The 27,338-nt window shown below is 36.9% G+C and overlaps 1 long non-coding RNA gene across 1 annotated transcript; it reads left to right on the top strand.

Annotated features, from left to right (window-relative positions):
* LOC108497617 lies at positions 1 to 25,608 on the top strand. Its single transcript, XR_001874905.1, has 5 exons — positions 1 to 103; positions 8,376 to 8,506; positions 17,395 to 17,541; positions 24,794 to 24,917; positions 25,496 to 25,608. It is a non-coding gene; the product is annotated as an uncharacterized LOC108497617 (long non-coding RNA).
* Positions 25,609 to 27,338: the final 1,730 nt, after the last annotated feature.

The following is a 27,338-nucleotide window of genomic DNA, read 5'->3' as shown; positions in this document are numbered from 1 at the left end:
CAGACTGGTTGGGGTTGGAAGTGACCTCTAGAAATCACCTAGTCTAACCCTGCTGCTAAAGCAGGTTCAACAGCAGCAGGACACTGCACAAGATCACACCCAGGTGAGTTTTAAATATCTGCAGAGGAAGAGACTCCATAATCTCTCTGAGCAGTGTGTTTGAGTGCTCTGCCACTCGAATTTTTTCCTAAAATTCAGATTAAACTTCCTGTGTTTTCATTTATGCTCATTTCCCCTTGTCCTGTCACTCACTGGGCACCACTGAAAAGAGTCTGGCCCCATCCTCTTGACACCCTCCCTTAAGATCCCCTCTCAGTCATCTCTTCTCCAGGCTAAACAGGCCTGGACACAGCACTTCAAATGCAACCTCATAAGGGCTCAGTAGATGGGCGGGATCACCTCCCTTCACCTGCTGGCAGTGCTCTTCCTAATGCACCCCAGGATACCACTGAGCTTCTTGGCCACAGGGGGTGGGTTATGGTTGACTTGTTATCCACCAGGACTCCCAGATCCTCCTCTGGAGAGAATGAAGCAACATTCTTCATAAAGGAGTAAAGAATACACTGCCCATTAATATTTCAGAAAAAGAAAAAATTAATAATATCCCCCTCAACTTTCTTCAAACCATCTCTAGCATTTGTGTGACAAGATAACGGTGAATATGAAGTTCTGGTATTAAAAAGATAAGGCTGAGTACTGTTTCTACTTCATTGATTTTCATGATTGTGAGTTAGCAGTCCTGTGTATTATGGTTAGATAGCAGTTGTGTAGCAGAGTGAAGAAATTATTTAGCTAGGTATCACATAATTATTTAGTAAAAATGCTAATATACAGCTTAGATATTGTCTTCAGAATGAAATACTAAAGATCAGACATTTTACAGCTACATTACACTACAGTATATTTGAGAAAATAGCTGAGTACAAAAGTGCCCGATGACTCTAGAGGATATTAAAGGTTGTAAATGGTGGCCATGATATCACGAGATTTGATAGTCTGCATCAAAAGGAGTGCTGTGGCAATGGGAATAATTTTTATAAAAAAATTTTCTTATTAACTTCCAGAATGAAATAGAGCAAAAGTCATTGATATAAGCAATGTGTGTGTTCACATGTGTACAGATGTAGAGGAGATGTAGAGGAAGTTATATGGTTTATGGAATTGGACAGATTGTTTTCTGACCATTTGTTGACAGTGAAATATAATGAATTGCTAATTTGAGGCTGAACATATATGATAATGGAGCTAAAACTGCATTTTGAGATGTGGACAGTCTGTAAGCCCACAATTTGCAGTATTATGGGCAGACTGTAAATAGGCAGACAAAAAATTGACAAGTGTTTTTGAGAAGAAATTTGAAAAAAGGTACAGTGTGACTATTTGAAAGTCAAACAATGGTAAACAGGTCCAAATGACTGGCAGTATTAAAATTAAGGACAAGGAATCATAAAAGCTGTAAGGGAACGAGACTTGATACTGGCATTTTTGCAATGGTTCCATTTAAGCAGTATTTAAAATCTGGAAACATATAATAACAGAAGGTGGTTTCTGTCTTAAATATAATCAAAATAATACATGTATTCAATGTGTATCAAATTTTGTAATCATGTTGTTCAATGCTGGAGTTTTAATTGCAGTGTGTCACTGTATAGCACAGTGTATTTAAAAAAATCCCTCTATTAAGCTCCCAATAGCACAGAAATCCGTCATATGGTAACAATGGCCTCTTATTCAATGAATAGGAGATTCCCTACAAAAAGCTGACTTGTTTATGCTACTGATCAGAACAGTGGTTTTCAAATTCTTTCTGTGTTTGGTATAATTTTTCCAGTGTAAGAGTACACGCCTTTAGAAATTTTCTGTCCACGCATTGATTACTCTATAATATGATAAACTTTCTGTTATAAAATACTTTTTTGCACCTCTGCATGACATAGTCTACATGGTATCTAGATTTATATAATTATTTTTTTTTGTAAAATGAATGATATACACCATTTCACAGCTGTATTATTTCCAGGGACAGAAGTAAGAAAGTGAGAAATCTCAGCGTTACTGCCTATCTCTTTTCCTTTCCCTGCATTTAATTTATGGGTCTGAAGTTATAGACTCAAAGTCTTACCCACTCTTTTGGACCTGTTTACTGTTTATTAACCTGTTCTAGAAGTCAGATAAGTAAGAAAGGCTGCATTTATACACATCCAAGGCCAAGATGTAGGGAACTTGCTCAAGCAGATGATAGATTTTTCATAGCTAGGGTGGAATCTAAATGTGAAATAGTTGTACATGTGTATAATTTCAGACACAATGCCATAAATATGTATTAAATGTGCCTTTATGGTCCTGCAGATGAGAAAATAACAACTGACTATGCATATTTGTGAGTGCAAATAACAAGTTTGCACACTCTTTTATGGTACAGAGACCTGCTGTGAAACATTAAAGCATTCAGGAAATTTGGTATTTAAAATCATCTACTAAATATTTTATTTTATTGTAACTTAAGTTTCTTAAGAAGAATCATAGACTTGGCAGTAAGCACAAAGCTGTGTGTGCATTACAGGATTTTTATAATGCAAGTCTCACCTATGTAAACAAACAATGCATAAGAAACAATATCATCTGTTTATAATTTGTTTTGGAAATAAAACAATACACAGTCATATGGTAGCTAAAAGGACATGCAAAGACATCAAATAAGTAGCTTTTTTTTTTGCCATCATAGAAGAATTTTTAGATTTCAGAAATCCTCTTAAAATGCTATGAACAGAGCACTCATGGAAAGGAGAAAAATGTGTTAAAAATATAATTTAATGCATCTAGCAATCTTCTGGATAGGTGGTAATGGAACCCATCTCAGATGGGCTTCAGCACTCTGGAGTCTGGGTTGAAAAGCTCAGAGATGTCACCTTAGTCTGAAACAGCTTGGATGGCAATTTACTTATATAAAATAAAACTTAGGGATGGGAGAAAAACCTTGGCACTCAAAAGCAAGGAGGTCAGTCTCAAGGACCTGAAGTTGCTACAGTCTCCAAGTGCATCTGTTTTGTGTAATGGAGGAACCATCTGACAGTCTTATTAATTGTTGACTTCTGGCTATAAATAGTAGGTGGATCTTGATTAACCATAGAATGTTTCAGGTTGGAAGGGAGGTTTAAAGGTCATCTAGTCTAACCCCTTGCAATAAGCAGGGATATCTTCGACTAGATTGGGTTGCACAGAATGCTGCTGTGTAAAAAATTTCTTCATTATATACAGCCTAAATCTATCCTCTTTTAACTTAAAATCATTACCCCCTGTCCTGTTAAAACAGGCCCTGGTAAAAAGTCTGTTCCTATCTCTTTTGTAAGCCCCCTGTAAGTACTGAAAGGCCTCAATAAGGTCTCCCCAGAGTCTTCTCTTCTCCAAGTTAAACAACCCCAACTCTCTCAGCTTGTCTTCATAGGAGAGGTGCTACCTTCTTCTAATCATCTTAGTGGCCCTTGTCTGGACTTGCTCTAATGTTGTCTGATGTTCTTGTGCTGGAGATGCCAGAGCTGGATGCACTACTCCAGGTGGACTCTCATAAGGACAGAGTAGAGGGGCAGAATCACCTCCCTCAACCTGCTAGTCACACTCCTTTTGACTCAGGATATGATTGGCTTTCTGGACTGCAAGTGTACATTGCTAGCTTATGTTCAGCCTCTCATTCATCAGAATCCCCAAGCCCTTCTCAGCAAGGCTACTCTCAATCCCTTCTTCCTCAGCCTGCATTGAGGCAGCACCTTTTACTTGGTCTTGTTGAACCTCATGAGTTTTACATGGGCCCACTTTTCAAGTTAGTCCAGGACGACATCCTGTCCTTCAGGTATGTCAATTGCACAGCACAGGCTGATGTCATCAGGAAACTTGCCGAGGGTGCACTCTATCTCACTGTTTATGCACCTGATGAAAAAATTTAACAGTACTAGTCCCAGAACAGACCCCCGAGGGCCACAACTCATCACTGATCTCCATCAGGAGACATTGAGCCGTTAACCACTACCTTCTGGATTCAACCATTCAACCAATTCTTCGTCCACCAAACGATTTATTCATCAAATCCCTGACTCTCCAATTTAGAGATGAGGATGTTGCAGAGGACCCTATTAAAGTCCTTACAGAAGTCCTGACAGATGACATGGATAGCTCTTCCCTTGTGCACTGATGTAGTCACTCTATTGTAGAAGGCCATTAGATTGGTCAGTCAGGCTTGCCCTGGATGAAGCCATGCTGCTTGTCTCAAATATATTATACTATAAAAAGACAGACATCTTTTGTTGTCAATGAAATAAATTACTATAAAATATAGCCAGCATAATTCCTAAATCTTCATCTTCTCCTAAACAAGATCAGGAACCCCATATACAAGAAAAGTCCAGACACTGCATATTGCAATTGACATTTTTCTGCCTTAAGGGGTAGGCAAAACAATGAGAGAAAGGTTGTATTGATTTCTCTGTTTTATAGATGGGTATTTGGAAAAAAAAGTTTTTGAAATTATTATAGTGATAATTGAGAAAAAATATTTCTATAAAACCTGTTTTTATAAATTTGAACTTGTTTCTTAACAACTTCTGTTCAAGCATAAGTATCTTGACCCCTTTACCTGTATTTTCTGGCTAAGAAATCCATTTAGCTTGATCTAGTCTTCAAGCAGTGTTGATGATCACAGGTACAAATTGACTATGAGCTTAAATTATGATTTAAGTCAGCAATATATATGCTGCTTCAAGTTCTGTAATGATGGAAGAGCCAATACCAGCATAAGCAGCTGCTCAGTTCCTGGCTCTGCCAATACAGCTCAGAGCACCTTGCTCCACAGGTTGTCACCTCACAGGCCAAGAGTTACCAGGGAGAATCTGCAACACAAATTAGCTGAATGGAGGTTTCTCTACCGTTGCCAATAGGAATATTGGGAATCACACTGGAAAAGGTCTATGAGACTGGGTGTACACATTCACAGAAAGCTACTTCTCAGCTAGGCTCCAATGGAAAGAAATGTGCTTATCTGTAGCAAATATTATAGCATTCTAAAGAAAACAGCAAAAATTTATTAGATCAATTTTATACTAAAATATTTTGGTTTCTTTTTTTACTCCATAGCCTATAAAGGTAGTAATGAATACATCAGACTAAGCTGACGTGAGTTTCACACTGGACCCCCACTACCTCTCATTTTTCTCCAGGGTCAAACTTAGCAGTTAAACCTAATACACAAAACATGCATATTTTTAGATTCATAACCTACATGGTTGCATGCTATTTTTCTTACTGACTTGCTCTGGATTGCATGGGAAGACATTATAGTACTGCAGCAGTCAATCTGTGCTCCCAGTTCATCAAAATCTTAACCAGTGCAATGCACATGGCCAGTGTTTTTCTCTATTGACATCAAAGGAAATTGCATTAAGCCCATATTATGTACAGTTTAATGAACTTTGTATAATGCTAGAAAGGCAGAAGTGACATGTCTTTGAACATAATTTATATTTCATAAATGTATTCATGTTTGGAGGCTCAGCTTGAGCAATTTGCAGCTAACCAGCTCTAACATTTCTGCCAAGAAAATGATCAAAACAATAAAATTGGCATCGTTACAGGGATTTGGATTATATGGGATTAATGATGTAGAGGGAAATTTACTGCTTTGTAGGGAGGTCAGAAGCATTGAAGCCCATACACTACCTATGTCCAGCTTTAGCTACTGCCTTTTTGCAGCCCTTTTCCTAGCAGGCAGCAGAACTTAAGTTTTATCCTGAAACCTAATGTTAGGTTCAAAAATTCCCATGATTTCTGTAAGAGATTTTAAAGCATTTTAAAACATATAGGACCAGAATGACATTACTATTAAGTTAAGGTTGACTACATGCCCTTTGCAATCTGGGTTCAAAGTCCCCTTTAGCCTTTCATAGGGTGTTTTGTTTTGAGTAGGTATGTTTTTGGTTTAGGGTTTTTGTTTTTTTTTTTTTTTATTTTATTTGGGACTTTTTTGTTTGGTTGGGTTTTTTGTTTGTTTGTTTGCTTGTTTTTTCTGGTATGTGGTTTGTTGTTTTTTCATCTTTCTAAATAAAACTCTAGTATAAGAGAGTTCTGCGATCTGCTCTGTATGGGATTTTTAAATATTTTCCTAGATATATGGATTGGGTTTGTGTGGCAAGGTGTTGGTGGGGGAGGGGAGGCTAAGGTTGTTGCTTTGGTGAGAAGTTTCTGGAAGCTTCCCCCTGTCTTATAGAGCCCATGCCAACCATTTCCAAGACAGACCCACTGCTGGCCAAGGCGAGCCCATCAGTGACAGTGGTAGCACCTCTGGGATATAACATATTTAATAAGAGGGAAAAAGACTGCACAACTGCCACTGAAAAAAGGAGTGAGAATATGTGAGAGAAACCATTCTGCAGACACCAATACCAGTGGAGGAAGGGGAGGAGGTGCTCCAGGCACTGGAGCAGAGATTCCCCTGCAGCCTGGGGTGAAGATTATGATTAGGCAAGTTGTCTCCTTGTAGCCCATAGAGGTCCATGATGGAGCAGATATCCACCTGCAGCCTGCGGAGGACCACATACTGGAACAGGTGGATGTAGCCCAGTGGGAAGCCTGTGCTGGAGCAGGCTCCTGGCAGGACCTGTGGCCCCATGCAGAGGGGTTTGCTGCAGGAGGAGCCCATGCTGCAGGTTTACTGGCAGGATTTGTCACCCTGTGGGAGACTCACACTGGGCAGTTAATGAACTGCAGCCTGTGGGAAAGACTCACAAAGGATAAGTTCGTGGAGGACTCCCTCCCATGGGAGGGACCCCAAGATGGAGCAGGGGAAGAGTATGAGGAATCCTCCCCCTGAGAACAAAGGAGCAGCAGAGATGATGTGTGATGAACTGACCACAATCCCCTTTCCCCATCCCTTTGAGCTGCTGGGGAAAAAGAGGTAGAGAAATTGGTAATGAAGCTGAGCCTGAGAGGGAGGGAGGGGGGTGAAGGAAAGGTTGGCTTTTTTCAATATTTTTTTTCTCATTATCTTGCTCTGATTTGATTGGTAATAAATTAAACTGATTTCCCCAAGTCGAGTCTGTTTTGTCCATGGCACTAATCAATGAGTGATCTCTCCCCATTCTTATCCTATGAGCCTCTTACATTTTTTTCCTCATCTGTCAAGTTGAGGAGGGGACTGATAAAATAGCTTTGGTGGCCACCTGGCAAACAGACAGGGGCAGCTCACCATATCATACCATTTCTATAGTGGTATGATATAATCATACCATTTTATAGGTGATCCATAAAGGCCTGCACATTTCCACATCAGTTGAACTGTGTTGCCTTTTGGGAAGTTTGAAAAGAGGAATATTTCACTGAGGCAGAGGTTTGCTTAATAAATGGAATCGCAGAATGGTTACTGTGCAGTAAGAAAAAACCTAACAAAAATCCCAACCCCCCCCCCAAAAAAAAAAAAACAAACCACCAAAAAACCAACCCCAAAACCAAAACACAACAAGAACATTACTAGCTGCATATCTGAGAGCTAGGTCACACTAAACCAAATTACAGGCTTCCCTGTTACTGATTAACTTATCAAGTAGAAATGTGAATACTTCAGTGAGGTTATTTCCTAAAAGTCTTGCTTTCAGCAAGGAAAGGGCTAACTCCATAAGTTTGTCTGTGTACGTGGGTGGGAATTTTTAAAGTAGGTTGCATGCCTACATTACAAACCAGGGTGTGCCCACAGGGAAAGACTGCTATCTAGGGCAGCACCTGGCTGATCTGAGCTGGATCATCATGAAGAGCAGTGCTCCAGGGGTATAAACACTGATAGCACACTGATGTGAGAGGGATCTTCTACATAGGAAGTAATTTCAAGAAAAAGTTGTAGAAACTAAAAGGGGAAGGGAACAGATAATAATAATAAATAAAATTTTAAAAAGCTTACTTTTTAGTGTTATATAAAGTTTGTATTTCCTATAAGAGAAATTGCTAAGGAAGGGTTACTAGTTTTAAGGATTCCTTTGAAAGCTCTCCAGGTGAGATGTTTTGTTAAGGAACATCTTAATGGGAACCTCTGGGAGTAGTTACCATGTCTTTTTTCTCTCAAAGTACCCGACATTGGGTATTAATAGTGTTCTGGCAGTACATTTGCTAAACATACCCCTAGAATACACTTTTATGTTTAGGCACAAACATGTGAAAAAACCACTTATAATATTTCTCTCTGCAGAGCAGAATTATTAAAAAAGAAATCCTATTATAGAAAGAGAAGTATATGATGTTGCTGTAAGTCATGAGTAAATATAAGGAAAATAGAACATTTTGTTGTTATGTTATACATAATATTCTCTCCTTCTTTCATTTCCTGGTCCTCCCTTATGAAGAAAAACGAAGTGAAAACATTGAAAGAAGGAGATATTGTCAGTGGAAACGCTGCTGTCACCACTGTCAGTTGCTAACACAGGAGAAAGAACTAATCACAAATCTACAGCCAGTAGGGAGAAAGAATTGTAAGGTATATAGCAAATTATTTCCTCTATCTAGATAATAATTTACTAGCTTTAAACTTCTTGAAATATGAATGTCAAAGCCATACAGTCTGAAATTATGTTGGATATCTGTACTCCAGTAGCCCAGCCTCTAAATTATGTGTTAAGAACATAGTAGTTATTGCACTAGGGACTTTTCCCTTTAGCATCCCCTTATTCTATTCCATGCTTCAATGTTTGTCAAGAAAACACTTAAAAAAGATTACTATTTTCTTCCAAGCTGACATTTGTATTGCACAGGCAAGAAGACTGTCTTTCTAATAAAGATTTTGCAGATGATTGCAGGCTATCAGGTGCTAGTGGATCATATTCCTGTAAAGTTTCTTGAATATGCTTATCTTGGGAACATAATTTAAAATGGTATCTTTTCCGTCTTTTATAAGTATGGCTCTGAAAAGCAAGTAAGTAGGCTTGTTGTTGTCGATGCAGATTTTACCTTGATAGTCTAACAGTTGCCCATTCAATTTTTGCCCCCCTTTCTGTTTACCAATGCTACCATCCTGCAAAACTATGATTTAACAAGATAATTGCTTGAGATTTGCTCTAAAGTAGGTACTTTTACAACTGTGTCAATGAACAATTCCTCTATACCCAACAGACATTGTAACTGCTAGAAAGTATTCCCGTAAATTTAGAGATACTATCTTTGTGAACGAATATCAAACACACATATCTTATCATATTAATACAAACTCCCAAACTTAAAGGGAGAAACTGAATAACCAGTCTTTGATTCTGCTTCCTCTTCTTACTACTAAATACTTTTCCTCTATACCAGGTTAAATTTCAGGGGGGAAAAAGCTGTTTCTTTCCTACTGGTATTGCAAAAAGTGATTTTTTTTTAACTCTCAGGAATTTCTCTAAACACCTATTGATTTGTTCAATATCTTTGGCTATGGAAAAAAAAATAATATAGCAAATAAAAAAAGATTCCACGAAGCATAACCCTTGGAGTTTCAACAATATCAATATTTCAACATGGAGGTCTTTTGAGTGGGCATGGAAGGATTCTCTTTTTGAAGGGTGTTTAAAAGTACTCCTTCTGTTATAACATCTTTGTTTTATGAAAATCAAATACTAGACTATTAGATGTAAAAGTAATTTTTTAAAAAATATTTGGATATTAGAGTGCACAGAAATCTGCTAACGTATAATTTATACTTTTAAAGTAATACAAAATACATAAATTTGGGAGTAGAAAATCAACAGATACTGTTCATTTTAAATGAGCATTTGATTTTTATGCATTATGACTGTAACTATTGAAACTATCTAAGTTTGAGGCTAGATTGTTAGCTGGATTATATCTGTTACAAGACCATAAAGAAGAGAATTGCTCCTGTAAACTGCTGTAAAAATAACATATGATTTTCAAGCAGGTATATATGAACAGACTACACCTTGGTGCTTCTTACAGATGACACCAGGGATAGTGAGGCTCTTAATTTTAGGCTTCTCTCCTTCACTTCTCTAGCTAATACAGTTGAGAAAGTGTGAAGACAACAACAACACATAAAACAAGTAAATTGCTCTTTTCTTTCACTAGGTATAAGAAGGAGCTGAAGGAAAGGGATTTGTGTTACTTGAGCTTTCTTAGCTGCTATAGTTTTCATACATACTACTCATTGATTTTGGTCTCTACCTCAAAGTCAGAATTTGACCCTCAGTGAGCTGCTGAGTGGAGTTAATTAATTCAAATGGTGCTGCAGACATTCAGTGTCAGGCCTACTATATGCAGCTGAAACTGGTGTTGGTAGTTCATTCATGCATAAAATTTAACCACAGTTCCTCATCTCAGCTTATGCCTCAGGGTCCTAACAGTTTCTGATGCAGAAGTCTTCCTTTAAACAAGGGCGTATGGTTTTACACTGATTGTGATAAGTACAGCAAAGATTTTACCATTAAGGCAAGCTGAAACTTTTAGAACATGTTGCTGAACTCTATTCAGCTATTTTTCTTCTCCTTTTAACCATGTTGTTGCCAAACCAGGCCTAGGAACTCCATGACAGCCCAAATACTGTTCATCTATGCATTTGCATTTCACCTGACAGTCATTAAACCCCAAACCTAATTTCTCCTCTCTGTGTAGATAGATGATTTGTGCTGGCCAGGTTTGCAAAAGTCTCACTTTTGCTTACATAAAGCTTTCATGATTTCATGAAAGAATGTTGTATTGAGAGTCCTAGCCTCCAGTTAAGATGAGCTGCTATCCCTATTGCAGCTTTCAGAAGAGCTGTTCCCAGAGCCATTCTATTTTAAACTTAATTAGATGCTTTTAAAAAAAGAAGCAAGAAAACTGACAATTGGGAGACTGGCAGGTGTAGTGTGGCTTAGTGTCAGGAGGCAACAAAAATTTCTGTGTTAAAGATGGAATTTCAGTCTTTAATGACATTACTGCAGAGAATGAGTCAAGCAGCATTTTACCTTATAATTGCTCTGACTTCGTCTTTTAAAATAATTGTAATAGAGAGTAAAATAATAAAAAGACATAGAAATGTATAAAATATAATAAAAAAATAGTGAAATTTTATAACCTTCCTCAAACTGTTGCTACTCATAGAAGTGTCCTGACAGAAATATTATCCATCTTGGATCTGCTGTTCTTTTGTACAAAGACAGTTCTGCAGAGGGGTTTAAATCTCAAGTGTCACATTTGTAAGAACTGGGTCGTACCAATTTTAATCTGTGAACATGAAGTTAGAAGGAGTAATGGTAACTTGACCTTGGCGAATATCTACCGAGAGTAGGGCCATAATTTACAAATGCACCTGACAATTCTGATTATCCAACATGAGAAACCTTAAAGAATATGTTGTTCAGAATTAAAAGAATATTCAGAAAGTGAAAGATAACCTAATGCCTTGTCCCCAACTAAACATGCACAGATAACTAAAACATAGAGGTCACTTTTGAAAATCATGCCAGGGAACTTTTGGTTTTAGGGTTAGAATCAACAGCAAGGCAGGCCAGTTTGTGCCATACTTTCAGATTAACTGTATTTAATGTGGGTATAATGGTATAATCTTGTTGTCAGTAGTCAACTAAGTTGCACAGTTTATTGAAAAATTGTAAAAATATCAAGATGTGGCCAGATAACAGTTGTTGGGCACTCCAAGGTGTTTATAGGAACAAAATGCAAGCTCAGTAACATGTTTAATCTGTCAGTTACCACTTAAGACAGTAATAAGCTGTCACACAGGTTCTTTCTGGTCAAGTCTCAGTAAAAACTATCTGTGACAATGGAAGGAATGGAGAATTCACTTTCTGCCTGAATATGAAAATAATGTTATAGATGTACAGACCCTAAAAGAATGTCCTGAGTTATTAACTTAGGAGATGCTAATGTGGCCATCCACATTCTGCCCTCTTTTATTCTCATGTTCATAATTTCTTCTCTCTCATTTTCCTTCCTTCTTGTGTACTTGTTCCTCTCATTTCTAGAGGCAAGAAAATTAACTTCTATTTTCCCTTGCTTTTTTGTAACCTCTTGTTTTGCCATGAAGTTAAGTTTGGCATGTCTTAGATGTTCAGAATAGATTAATCAGAATTTGTCAGACTTTTGCTCCCACATGCAGAGGAACCAGAATGACTTTAGAAAACATAATGCAGATAATATCTGCCTGGAGAAAAAGGTTGTTGTAGTGTAATTCTGCTTTGTTTTGGCTTGAGTTTATGGCAGAAAAAGTAAGCTGTCATGGTAAGACATCTATTTCTGATTCATGTTTATGTGAGGAAGTAATGTAATATTTGCAGAGTTCACCTAGTTTATCTAGTTCATTTAGGTAATCTCAGTCTGCTTTAATAGCAACATCTACACTTAGGTCTTTTGTTTCATTTGGGAACAAGGCCCTGCTTTCTTAGTCTCTTTTTAAAACCTATAGTATCTTTCATAGGATTCAACTCTACTAATTTTTCTGCAAACACTTGCTTTCTTTCTAGCCTCTACTGTTCCTTCTCAGTTTGTCAATATATGTCCCTGAACCTTAATTTTCTAACCAAATCTGTGTATTGATGACCTACTTTTTACAGTAGACTGTCCTATCAATATACCTCGGTTACAACAAGAACATTTTTGGCATTTCTGTTTTCTGTCAACTCAGGGTTCCAAGTTGCTCTTGAATACTGTTTATTTCTAACCTTATGTGGTTTTAAACAAAGGAAACTCCTATATTGTGTTAAAAATTAGTATTCAGCAAAAGTTAGGCTTCAAAGTTCTAATTTTCAAATATTCAGATTAAATAAGGATCATACTGTGATATGTTAAAAGGTATCAGAAATTACTAAGAAGGATTCTTGGGTTTTATTATGAAAATTTACAAAATTTTATTATGAAATTTCTTTTTACAAAGAATTTTTTGGTGTCTTATCTACAGCAGAGAATACATTCACCTACTAGAACTGTTATTAGCCACTTATATGCTTCCTTGTCTGAGAAATTATTAGGTTGTCTCATTGGTTCATTTAATGGTCACAATTTTGTGTTTTGAATGCTGAACCATACTACTAGAGGGTCTGAAAAATAGTTACTTTGTTTTTACACTCAGAACAATACAGACTTCAATCTACTAATAAGTAATTTCTCCATCCAAGTCAAAAGGTAAGTGACAATGTGAAATGAAGAGTGAATAACAGGTAGAAAGACCACATTAGAAAAGTTATGCTCAGAACCTTTACTGCTGAAAAAAGAAAATTTAAGTCACTCAAAGGAAGAAATAAATTTAGGAATGATTGCTATTAATCTATAATGTGAAGTTTATAACTTAGATTTCTTACTGAGACGATGGAAAAAAATCTGGATTATTCAGAAAGTCAGAGTGTGAGAAATGAATAAAAAAATAATTCAGTGAAAAACATGCAGAACAGTTTTGCAAAAGCTGTGTTAGATCTAAACAGAACTTAACTACTAAATTGTATGGCTGTAGACCCAGGGATATTGTCTATGAAGAACCATTCTGTTGACTATCAAACCACTTTCATTGTCTCTCCATGAATAGTATGCAATGGAATCTTTTGCTTTGAAAGGTCTATTTTTGTCTCCTTTGGGTTCCCTCTTCTTCTCTCCTCTTTCTTCTTCTTCTTCTCCTCTGCCTCCTTATTCTTTTTTTTTTCTTTTTCCCCTCTAATATTGCTCTGTGTTTATGTGAAAGAAAGGAAGTTGAAAGAAACGTGCCCTTCATTCAAAACAATGGAGATTCTCAGTTTGTACAAGAATTTTTATCACACTGTGAAGAACTTTGTTTCCTGCACAGATGAGCTTTGTTCCAGTTAAGAATGTTGTCACCATGACAGAAAAAGGACAATCACCAAGAGGTTATTTCATTCTAGTTCATAAATTGCATGTCATTTGCTTTATTTATTTTAGAATTCTTTATTATCCCTTCACTGTTTGGTTGGTAAGAACCCCATTTTAACCTGCTTAAAATTTCCTTGGTTAGCACACAGAGGCAGGCCCCATGTTATGATGGTATAAGGAGGCATTCAACTGCACTGCTGGGGAGATAGAGCTGCAGCCATTATGCTTCCTGTACCTGCAGATTTTAAAGGGCATATTAAAACAACCAGACAAAGATGTTCTTTCCAACATCTCTCATAGAACAATTCTGCACACTGGGAGAATGCAATGAGAATGGACTTCAAAAAATGGCTAGACTGTCATACTTTTCCTAAAGAGCATCTCCTGGGTTGGATGAAGCTGGGCTAACCTCAACAAGAATGTCCTAGGATCACTTCAAAGCATTAGATGAAAATGAGCGGGACTCTGAATAAGGACTGACAGTAAAGACATGTTTTTTAAAAAAGTGTAATGCTTTTTGGATGAAGATGTGTAGAATACCTCTATTTCCCATAAAATCAATAGAGTCTATTATTTATAAACTGTTCTTGAGGTGTATGTATACCTTTGAAGAACTTCAGAAAATGGACTTTTCCTTTCCTCATTGAAGTTGCTCTGGAGATTCTTGCACAATTGTTAACAACGTCTGCTGCTAACTTCTTGTCTCAATAGTCATCAACAGCAACTTCATAATTTTTTAACAGGTTCTCACTGAACTGAAAACTATTATCAGATCAACATGTGTAGAAAACTGCAATTAAAGGAGAAAAAAATTCCTTGTAGGTCATTGATCCTAGTGTAACCCATACTGTTATTAACCAGAAACTATACAACCTATAATCTCTTTGGTGAATAACGCAAACTTAACTGATGATTTTAATTTACTTCATAAGAGACAAGCTAAACATCCCATGACAATCATCTAGGTAGAAAACTAATAGAACTGGATTAATATATGCTTTACAATGCAACTCTCTTAAAAGTAAAACTAAGGTACTATTTAAACAACAAGAAAAACCTTATTCCTCTTCCAGTGTTATGGATTCTTTGTGCCTGTTTCTACTTACGATAGTGCCAATTTGTTCTCTGTTATGAATGCTAATATGGCTTAAAGACAAAGGAAAAAAAACATTTAGGGATTCTTGAGATACACTGAAAGTAAGTATATTGTGGGGGTTGGAAAATGTTTTACGAAATAATGTCAGGTAAGACACTGAGTCTTTCATATTCATTTGGGATATTCCATTGTAGGTCAGGTACGCTGAATTAGTCTTTTCTTTCCACTACTAAAATTAGTAACCTACTCCAGAAACATACATAGAATTGAAAAAAAGAGGTCAAAAGTAGCACAGCATACATCAAAGGGTTTTGGAATGATAACATGACTGTTAATCAACCCCTGGTTATTTACTAACAGCAGGAGATCTGAACCAGCCATTTAGCAGGTTAGGAGGTAATCATGCGCAGATAATTGCTGCTCCTAGAACACCACTTTTTAAAGATGTAGATTTCTACCTTATCAGTGTGCCCTGCTTCAGATGCTTAAAGTCTGAGTTGCAGGAGACTGGCTGTTGTAACTTAGAGAGTCTTCAGGAGTTAACAGCAAATCACCAAAACAAAAGAAAAAATAAAGTCCTTAAAAGCCAAATACATCAATAGCAAATCAACAGATAATCCAATCTTGAGATATAGAAAAAGTCCTAAAACTCAAAATGTGTGTTCCAATTACATGCTGCCTGCAGGTGCTAAACAAGAGATGAGAACAATAAACACATCAAACCATTGGAACATCTAGCAAATCCTATGTCACTTCTACAAATACTACTACTAAAAAAAAATCATGTCTCAGAACTGAACTCCTAAGACAGCTGATAGGAGAAAGCAAAGAAATAAAACTCACATTTCAGTTCCTCTCTAATCAAGTCAGAAAGTTCAAAAATTATCTAACTTCCTCCTGCTTTTACAATGCTAAGCTACTTAATGCACATGGTATCCATAAGTTGTATGATCTTTAAAATTTTCACTGGCATAAAATAGGATATATTGCATGACAACAAAAACATAGCTAAATGAATATGTTTCTTGATTAAAAAAAAAAAAAAGTAACAACGGCAACAAAACCTGAATTACAAATGCTTTTTCTATGCAGACATTTATGTAGATAGCCAGCTCATCTTTATATACGAGTCAACCACCTTGTCAGTGCATGAGACTGAGTTTTCAACTACTCTTGAAAAGGGGAAAAGAGACACTTTTAGAGATCAAGCATAACCAATTGCAATTTGTTTCCATCATTTCCATGGGTATGAGTTCTGTGTGTATGGTTCTGTGAGACCTTTTCTGTAGAGGAGCTGAGCTGACAGAAATAAAATGAAATAAAAGCCACATAAGAATTATTTGGAGAATTTGAAGTATAGGAGGCCTTGAAAAGAACTGTAAAAATGTTTTACAAGAAATATAAAACTATCAAAAGAGTTTCCTTTCACTGATACTATTATTATTCTTTTCTTTTTAAGATGCAAGGTTTAGATATCATCTACATACTGCAGAGAAAATAATTTACTCTGAAAAAAATTTTAAAAAATACATCACAGAATTGGATTGTACTAAATGACAAAGTTTAATTTTTCAGCACGATAAACCTATATTAATGAACTGAATCAATACTCATCAATTCTCGCTACTCAAGGGACAAGCTTGGCAAGATAGAAGCTTGGTCTGTTTATAAAAATATGAGAGAGAGAGAGAGAGTAGTTTTAAAGGACATTCTTCTCACTGCTGTTAATTATGACTATTTGGTTTGGATTTTTATTTTTTGAGTGTGTGGTTTTTAGTTGTTTGTGTTTTTCCCCTGAGAAAAATGACAAACTTACTGAGCAATATTGACTACTAATTTTTAATTCCAAAATTAAAATATACTGTCCTTGTGAGAAATATATCAGCTAACAACTGAAAGCTTGGAGATGAAAACTCAGTTTAGATCTTTCACATCTTGTGGTGAAATTAGTGGAAATAAACATTTTAAAGTGTACACAAAAAACCAGTAGAAAACACAGTTTTCCTTTTAAAGTTAGTTTAAACAAAATTTTTTACCTAATCCTAGTTGTCTTTTATAAATTCCACACAACACTGAATGTTAGCTTGGTTTTTTAATGCATTCTATCAGACAACATCTTTGAATGTGCATTCTCTTAAATATATTTTCTCTTTCAAACTTGTGATTTCAAATCAGTCATATATTGCCTTGTTTTGTAGGGTTCTTCTGTATGATTTACTGTGATCTTGCACAGAGTGAGAAAGCATTTCCATTCTGATTATTTTTGTCTGAATTAAATGTTTGGCCTCTGCAAACACTCATGACTTTTAACTTCATTTTCTATGAGTGTTGGTTCCAATAAAATCTCGTCGTTCGAATGAACATGGAAAGCAAATAACAAAGAACAGACATTTTGGCCAAAGCAAGTCCATTAAATAATGCAAATAAATATTTGTCTATTTTTTGTTTTATTCTCTGTGCTTTAGTGTCAATACTACATTATGTGGAAACTTCATCTTGCTTTCAGAGACATTCATAGCTGTTCAATTGAATTTACCTGTCTGAGAAGTGATATCAGAGGAAAAAGAATAGGGAATCAGTCTCTTCACACTGAAAAAATCTTCAAAAACCAGGTAAATATGATTATGCTTGTGATAACAAAAAGGAATTTGAAATAAAAAAGGTATAATTAGAGGTGAATGAATCTGCTACACTGGTATCCACCAAGTATCCACCATGATCTCTGTGCTAATCTGCAAACCTATAGAATGGGATTCTTTTCAGAGCTCTGATTCTACACCAGTAAGTCATGTTTCAGAAACAGGGATTAAGATGCAACCTTAAAAGCTTTTCAGTGGAGATAGTTAATCATGCACAGACTGGGATTTTGCAGCTCTTCACATATGTCCAGGGTTTGGCTCATACAGGAGCTTGCTCCACATAGGTCTGATGGAGCACACTCCAGCTCCACCTCTGCCTCTGCACACAGATTTCTTTTTAGTGTGTGCTGAATGCCTGTTGTACATCTAATTCCATCATGTCGGCAAAATGAAGCTAGATTGTGTTCCGACCAGAGATATGGAAAATGCTCAAGTCCCACAACAATAAAGTAGCGATGGAGGATCACACACTTCTTCAGTACTTCACTGTAAAAATACAGCTCAAAATGTTCAGGTTGTGTTTCTTGTATTGTAAGACTGTGGAAGAATGGGTCCTGTACCTAAATAATAATAATGATAATGATCATGATAATAATGATGATGATGATGATAATAATAATAATAATAATAAACAAAACCAACAATAAAATATAAGGGTCAATTACTACTACATTGAAGTCAAAGAAAAATCTCTTATTCTTGTGTTTTGCTTGTGTTTCCAATTTAGATCAGCATCAGTGTCTTAATTATGCTTGTAGTAGAGCATGCCTGGCACTGAGAATTTCATTTTTTCATTAAGAACAAAAGTAAATTGTTGAGCCTGCATTACTCTGCAGTGTTGTTATCAGAATGACTTGCCTTTTCTTGACATTACTCCACAATTGAGATTGTAATTTGGTTTTTGACTGAATGTTTTGCACATTGAATTTCACTTTAGATTTTCTCTAGTTTTTTCAAATAGAAGTATGAGTTCAGTTTACTAACTCTTCGAATAGCATAGTATGCAGAGCAGCATCTTGGGTGACAGAAGCTTAAGAAGGATAGAGCTACTGACAGCTCTCTTAGTTAGCCTTACTTGTGTTTGGATGAAGAAAAACAATGGTTCTGTAAAAGGGAGCTAGTCAGCCTATGGGATGGTAATTGAAATTCCTGCCATCCAAAGTCATCGGGAGTCTTACTGCTGCAGAGATGTTCCCTCTCAGCAGTCCATGTCAGGAGAAAAAGAACAGGTGAAAACTTGAGGAGGGCTATATAGAAATAGTTATGATCTAGTTGTATGAGTCAGTTCACAGCTATATGGACATTTTTAAATAGAATAAATTCACTTTTACTGTCCAAAAGGATGGCCATATTTTTCTTCTTGTCCCTAGCTATACATTTCTATTTATCAGCACAAGTATTCATGCAGCTATGCAAATTGATCTCTATGACACATAAATCAAGAAAACAAACAAACAAACAAGCAGTTTTGCACCAGATTAGTGACATAATCTGTTTCTTTGGCCATCTGTTTGGAAAAATGTGCTTACTCTGTGCAGATATGGGAATCAGATGGCTTCTTTCAGCTGCAGGGCAGATTTATGGTGAGTTAGAGCGATAGAGTAGTCATGGAGTCAGCATTCTATTACCTCGTCAGTCACTCGGAGGTTGTAGAGATCCACTTTTATGAGTCTCATGTTAGCCAGACTCAGAGGACCTCACAGACACAAATTCTCTCTTTAATTTCTCAAAGAAGATACAAGAGTCGTCAGGCTCCTGGGGTTAGAGCCTGAAGAAAAATCAAACATCAAAATATGCAACAAAGTCAAGATTTCAAGTGTCAGCATATGTATTGAGATGAATATCATGGCTAGGCTTCGCGAACGAAGATTTAAGAAGGTTCAATCCACGTTTGTTACAAGCACGCTGGTGGCTTATGAGGCCAATACGAGATAGACATGTCCGATTGCAAAAGGCACAGCAGAAAGACTCCTTAGATGGTGTATTCTGCAAGACACGATTCTTTCTGCGTTGTCTTTTCTCCTCGAGAGTGATCCTGCATGCGTTCTCAAAGGAAGCAGCAGCTTTATAGATGGTGTGTCTCCAGGCCTCCCAATTTGAGGCCAGAGTAGACCAGTTACGATGATCAATATGGCCAAGGTTGAGATGTTGTTTTAGGGAGTCCTTGTATCTTTTCTTCAGGGCTCCTCTCTTGCAGCAGCCAGTGGCAAGTTTACCATAAAGCAAGATCTTAGGGAGGCGGTGGTCTTTCATCCTTGAGACGTGCCCTGCCCAACGCAACTGTGTTCTCAGTAACATGGCCTCAATGCTTGTGACTGCTGCTGGTTCTAGAACAGATGTGTTGGTCACATAATCTGACCAGTGGATATTTAGGATTGTTCTGAGGCAGCGTTGATGGAAGCGTTCTAGGAGACGCAGGTGGTGGCGGTAGATTTAGATCCATATAAGAGAGTAGACAACACAATGACTCTGTAAACACTGATCTTGGTACTTTTCTTCAAGTGTTTTTTACGCCATACTCTTTTATGGAGTTTTCCAAAAGCACTATATGCCTTTGCTAACCTGTTGTCTATAGAATAATGTTAAATAACATACCTAAATAACAAATGAATCTTGAATTATTTGAAAAGAAGGAGCGCCACCAAGGTTGCATAACTGCATGGGCCAGGATTTTCAGCAGATGTTTTTTTTTATTAAGAAAGCACTAGAGACTTGAAGACCTTTGAAAGTAATGAAAGTGCTAAGTTGCCTTCACTTTCATTTCATCTCTTTTCTGATGTGCAAGTCTTCTCTGAAGACTTAGGTGTTGTCTGTTTAGGTGTAATCTGTCTCCAGCATGAAAGGTCGTAAGTGAGAACTTGGGAATACAAAGCACAACACAGCAAAACGAGCAGTGTTATGAGGAAGTTGTTTCCTAGAAACTTCTTTATGAAATTGAAAAAGATATTCAAGTGTTTTTAACTATGCAAAAATGTAAAGGAAAACAAAAGCCCTGGAAAGTAAGTCATTACCTTGTTTAACACTGAAGGGGGCTGTAAAGGAGTTGGACAAATCAGGAAGCAGAATCTGATCATATAAGTACATAGTCATATACAGCTTGAAAAAAATGTCAATTTTGCAAAACTGAGCTACCTTAACTCTCTATGTAACTAGGGCTGTGAAGGAATAATTTCAATGCCCCTGAAGATCTCAGGTGCACAATCCCCTCTGAAAAACTCTGGACTTGCAAACTTCATTTGAAAACATTTTTTGACCGTTTCTTTTGCAATTCCCATATATAGGACAAAGAGAAAGGAACTTTCTGTAGAAGGCCTTAGGATTTATATTAGTGAAATTCAGTCACCTACAAAGATTCTCTTCTGTCTCTCAGACAAGAGCTATCCAGTCCAGCCCTTTTCTCACTCCTTTTAAGTTCCGTTCCTCCACTTATCTTCAGCCACTTGACTTCGCTTTAGTCCACTGCAATAATGAGAGGCTTCTTTGATAGAAAGCAACATAAAAAAGATCTCATTTCCTTTTCCTTGATTAATTTTGCATCCCACAGTACCTATTTGCCTTGATAGATCAGAAAATCGTTTCCCAAGAAATGAATGAATTTAAATAGCACTTATCCTAAGGAGACAGTAATTGTTGCAGTGTTTTTTAGGGTTACATTGTTTCCGAGCAGGTTGTGTGTCTGTTTTAGTGTTTGAACACCAGGTTTAAATCTGTAGAAAATGTGTGCCCTCATAAGATTGAAAAAAGAAAAAAAAATTTTTTTCTTTTGCCTGACTTTGGAAGGTTAATGCAGTTAAATATCCATCCTACTTTTATTCTAGATTGACACACACAGACATGTCCTAGTATACTCCCAATTTTATTTAGTAAAAGAAAGCAAGAATTCAAATAACCACTAGAGAAATTACAAATCAGAAGGACAGGAGGATTTTCTTGTTTTATCAAGAAGCAGAGTCTCATGCAGCAACCAAAAAAATTAAGAAGGAGTCAAGAGAATTACTTCAAGCAAAGGCATAGATAACAGGTGATAATAATTAATTGTTAGGAACGGAAGGCAGAATTAGGTTTTTAAAATTCCAAAGAACTGAGTCAGGTACTCAGGAGAGATTACAGTCTGAGAGGCAGAAATTAAATGAAAATACACAGAGTGGGGGAAAAAAAATGGAAGGAGAAATGAATATTGACCAATAGGAAAAGTTCGGATAACATCAACTCTTGCTTGCAGATCTTTACTGTGTTACTCATTGGACTACATATGTAGTATTTGTAAATGGGTCATATGTAGAGGACATGAGCGCAAAAAGTTATTGCCCTTTGCATACTTCTACAAGGGTCATGGATAATCTAAATTGTCTTGCAAACAGCTGGCTAAATTTGTGAAAACCATTTTTAAGCAAATACCCATAGCAAAACCATTCGTCTCTAGCAGTCAAACTGCATTTATTTTATATTATTTTATTTTTTAATTTTATTTTAAATTTTTAAAGAACATCTCCGATACCATTCAACATCTGAATAAGAGCATGAGCTTGCAGAAAGAAATGGCAGAGGTAGAATAGGTTCTTTTTCAAGAATAGTTGAGCAGTGTCAAGATTTCTAAGAAATGAATGGCAGAGAGTGGTTTGGAGCTGCAAAGAACTGGGAGCAGAAATGATAATTTTGACAGGCAAGTGGTCATACTGACATTGAAAACTGTTGCAGTCTCCCATTTTTAAGAAACATAATTAGGCAATAAGTAAATCAATTCACATGGCACAATGGTGAATGTGTGTTTCTTTATTAAATTGTTCTATTTCCCTCCAGTAACGTGTGCCAAATGATGTAATTGTTACCATGGGAACTATCCTTGTATAATAAGAAATTTAGAATAAAGCTCTGAGAGCTTCTAAACCCCACCTGGTGTGCACATATTATTTTTCTCCTTTAAAAAAAAAAAGTATAAATAAATAGTAAAAAAAAAGTAATACACTTCCACTTGTATCCTTAACTAACACATAATTCTTAAAATAGACCTGCTGATAGTGGTGTCACTGTTTCTGGAGTAGGTGTTACCTAGCGTGAGCTCCAGATACATGATCATTTTTTTAAAACAGAAATAAAAGGGAAAATGGTAAGGTAAAAGGGGAAACTGGAGAACTACTTTAGAAAAATGGATATTCTAATGGGCTGGTTTAGAGACAAAGGAATTTTCTAAAATATTAGAGTTTAAATACACTGCTTTTCTAATGAAAATAAAATTTTTATATTAGCATCAGAAAAGTGTATCCAATACCCCTCCTCCCTTTAGTCTATTAATCTTACAATCTTTCTTTCTAATGCTGGAAGAGAAGATAAAAACATTTGCTGCAAAAGCACTTGAAATACTGTTTTGGGAATCTGAATGTTTCACCAAGCCTAATATTTTGCAAATGTTGTAATTTTGTGGCAAAATAACACATTTTAATTTTTATCCAGGGGAAATGCTTAAACTATGGTCCTTTTACTTTCTGTTTTTATGCCAGCATACACATATATCGCATTTCTATAACTAGTATTGAGAACCAAAAGAAAAACAGTAGTCCCTGATGTTTCTTTTTCCTTCCTTGTGTTTATATAGCTAAGTGGAATCAGAGGTGATTAATTCATCTTTAAAAAATCTGACTTCACCAAATAGTCCATTAGATGGAAGGATTTAAAATAATTTTTTGAGAACTTTTATAGCACTGCTCACTATTTGAAATCTTCTGTGAATCAAAAATAAATGCCTTTTGACACAGTGCACAGTAGATTGCAATATAAAAGGATAGGCTGCAAGGTCTCCTTCAGGCAGCCTTAAGCCATCACTTAAAATTTTTCAATACTCTGATTTATTTTTGTTTAATATACGGAATACAAATTTTCAGTATAAACACAGTTCATGTGAAAAGAAATTTTTCTCAAGTTTCTAAAGTTCTGGAGACACTGATCTTTTGCAAAGTCTATGACTAACTTGTGAAAATAAATCTGATGTTTTAATTAGAATCCGCTGTACTCCCATAACATCTTTCATCGTAAGTACTTTACTGACATTTATTAATTAGTGGTCTGATGCTGCAAACCTTACTCATCTGCATATTTTTACTTGTGATCATTCAGACTTTTTGCATGACTAAGATTTACAGAGTCTATGCCTGTTCAGTAGTAAATGAATCTCAAAAATGTGTAACTAAGTGGGGCTTTGGGAAACTAATTGAATGTTGTCTTGATGGGGGCAGCCATGGGTAAATAAGGCTCAGATATGCTTTTTTTGTGCCAGAGCTCTGATGAACCAGGGTGGCTCCCAATGTTATGTTCAGAACTAGTTTTTAACAAAACATGAGGTCTCCCCAAGGAGGAAAGGGTATAAAGGAAAAAAGATAAAACAAGGAGACTATGAGAAAAAATAGTAGAAAAGAAGAAACACTATATATGTTACATAATCAAATTTATAGAAGTTCCCATGTTATGAGATTTCCCAAGTTCTCTGTCCTGGGATTTGACACCATCCAGGAAGGGGAAAAGACCTCACAGTGGTTGTGACTCCTGACACAGACCCCTCCAGTCAAGATTACTTTCCTTGACGGGGTCAACCAGCTTGGATGTCAGGGAACAGCGTGAGGAGATCTTGCAACTCAATAAGCCCTTAGAACATGAGAGTGTAAATAAAAAGGTGAGGGAAAAGAGCAGCTACCACCTTGATAACAAGGACAGGATCCTGGCATGCTTGGAGCCTTTTGCCTTACTTGCCTTCTTGTTGCAGAGGATAACAGTTACAGAATCACAGAATCACAGAATATGCTGAGTTGGAAGGGACCCCCAAGCATCATCGAGTCCAACTCTCAGCCCTGCACAGGACCATCCCCAAGAGTCACAGCATGTGCCTGAGGGTATCATCCAAACACTTCTTGAACACTGTCAGGCTTGGTGCTGTGACCACTTCCCTGGGGAGCCTGTTCCAGTGCCCAACCACTCCCAGGATGAAGAACCTTTTCCTAATATCCAACCTAAACCTCCCCCGATACAATTTCAGAGCATTGCCTTGGGTCCTGTCACTAGTCATTAAAGAGAAGAGATCAGTTGGGTAACCTAACAAAAAAAACATACTATGAACATACTCATGCTCACCACTTTGTTATACAGTTTCATTTAATGTGTGTCCAGTGGATCAAGGAATCTCATCTCAACATAAGGTGACCCACTGGGTTCCTATCCTTTCTTCATGTTGTAAAAGGTATTTTTACTCTGGACGAGGGCAGGACATCATCCTGATGACATCCTGGCGGGACTGGATGTTATGCAGCCTGTGCAGAGAAGTTAGATACAAAGGGAAGAGGCCTGAGAAGAAGTAATGGAGGGTAAGCATGATATATCCTCCTTCAGAACATGCATGATATAGGAGAGAATTCCTGTATTTAAAGTGCTCTTTACTTCCTTGAGCAATCTGTGGGGAAATGCAGCAATCAGACCACCCCATAGACTGTACAAGTAGCACAGAGCCAAACTCTTTGTGCCTGCCATGAACATCCTTGGTACACTGAGGAGAACTCTACCGCTTGCACAGAGGGTTAATGTGGCAGGCATTTGGCCAGAAGGTTTCTCCTTTTATCGGTGTGGAGTACCTAATCTCTGCCAAGTACTTCTAAACGATGAGGAGCTCCTGGCAGGAGACAAGCGGTTCAGTGAGATTCAGAGAAGACCTCTCAGGCTGATGGCCAAAAGCCGCTAAAGCCCTTGCTGCCGTAAGTGGTGCTTTGTTGTGTGGTTTGTGATTACTTATCAAGACCATGTTATGGCTTCTCTCAGCAACATCTCTCACTACATGTGCCAGAATCCTTCACATCTCAACTGCAGAAATAAGACTGTAAATTCAACTTTACAAGGTCCTTTGTTCTGCACTGGGACAGGAGTTCTAATTCTTAGGTTTGTGTCACAGCCTGTCTCCAGCTCTTTACCTTTCTCCTTCCCATGCCTGTACACCTGAGAAGCCTTGAGTCAGCTACGTGCTTCATGAAATATCAGCAACACCTTTGGATCTTGAGTTCAGAGAAGCAGAGTGAGTCCTTTAAAAAGTGGTTTGAATGTGTTTATGTGACATTTCTTACATATGTAAATGGTCTGCTTGATTTAACAGACCTACTCAGGAATAAAAATTGTTCATATTAGTAAAACTTTAAGCATCAATCGTTTATCAGTAAATGTTGCGCAAATGTTTGTTTTTTCAATAAGAAAGTATTATGAGCAAAGACCTGGGCTCATCTTCAGGAGTACAGAATTGGTACTTACTAAATTAGTTTGGATTGTTAGACAAAGCTTCCTCTAGGAACAGAGGGTTAGGAGGGAAAGGATGGCATCTACAGATATTTATTTAGGCCATTAAGGTCTAATTCTCTACCTGCAGAAGCTTCTCTGTCTCTCCTGACAGGAGGGAAGCTTCCAGTAATTAGGCACCTAACTTACACACTGCTGCAAAGTGGGCTGAAGCCAAGTCACTGTACAATCAATTCTATTCCATGTGTCCAGGCCAGCCACGGAAATTCAACTCTTGTAAAATCTGTTCTTACTGTAACTGCTACTGTAACCTCCCCTGCCTCTTCTGGGCCTCGTCATCTATATTACCCTGACCCAGCTCTGATGTAGCTCAGCAGCAGAACCTTGGTCCAGACTTCTGAGGAAATTGTTAAGTGGTTGTAATATCCTTCAGTATCCTATAATGTTCTAAATCCTTTTCTTCTATTTTCTAGCCCTAATTTCTACCTGTCATTCCAATTCACAGTAATTGTGGACATGGCTTTTCTTTCTCCTACTTTTGTTGAGATTAAAAATAAAATGTGGATTCAAAATGGTCAGTCACTTATTTTTCTTTATTATTATAAAGTAAAATCATAGTTCACTTCTCACAAAGGCAAATAGATTGTTTAAACACATTTAATGCAGTGCTTACTGAAAATATTTCAACAAGCTCTGTCATCGAATCAGCACATATTAATAAAGTTATTTAAGAATCTCTGTGTCATTCTTTTTTACCTGCCTTCTTCTATATTTGTTTAAGACTGTCCTCAGTGAGTTATAAGTAATAACTGAAATATGTCTGAGCTCACTAGTCTTTTTCTGCCTTAGGAGCTGTAAGAAAGATTTTCACATTATACTGGCCCATTACATTTTTGTTATTGTATTGAAAAATAAAGAATCCTCCTGATTTATCTTTTTAGTGAAAACCAGAAACTCACAATTTTTGTAGCAGAGAGAAAATGCACCCAAACAGTGAAATTTGTTAATAGCCCTGAGTTCTGTAAATTTCATATCTTTATGATCATAACTCATTAAATTCTCCTGTGTTAAAACCTCAGTTGGAAACATGACTTGCCTAAGGTCAGGTTAAGCTGGTTAAACAAGCAGTTCCTTCCTTCCTTCCTTCCTCCCTTCCTTCCTTCCTTCCTCTTCCTTAAAACCAATATGCAAATTATTGTAACTGCCCATCTTCCTCCAGAAAGCAAATATGTCTAGTCAATTCTGTTACTTTTTCATCATAGCACAAGTAGACTACAAAAATGGAGAAAATTCTAATCTCTCAAATGAAACTAAATAAAAAGACTTAAAAATTACTGTCCACTATGTCCATGTAAGAAATTCTTCCCTCTGCATGGCTTGCTAGTCGAGTGATTTCTAGAGAAAAAAAGTCTTTTTTCTGTCATCAGTCAGGCTTGGCTGTGGGTTTGATCCATGCCTCAGGAAATCCCTCCTACTGCTTACATCTTATGATTTCAGAAGGCTTTCCA

The sequence above is a fragment of the Lepidothrix coronata genome, unplaced genomic scaffold (genome assembly GCF_001604755.1).
Source record: "Lepidothrix coronata isolate B3197 unplaced genomic scaffold, Lepidothrix_coronata-1.0 Scaffold50, whole genome shotgun sequence".
In the NCBI taxonomy this organism is placed as follows: domain Eukaryota; kingdom Metazoa; phylum Chordata; class Aves; order Passeriformes; family Pipridae; genus Lepidothrix; species Lepidothrix coronata.
This window is presented reverse-complemented; position numbering and strand designations above follow the sequence as displayed.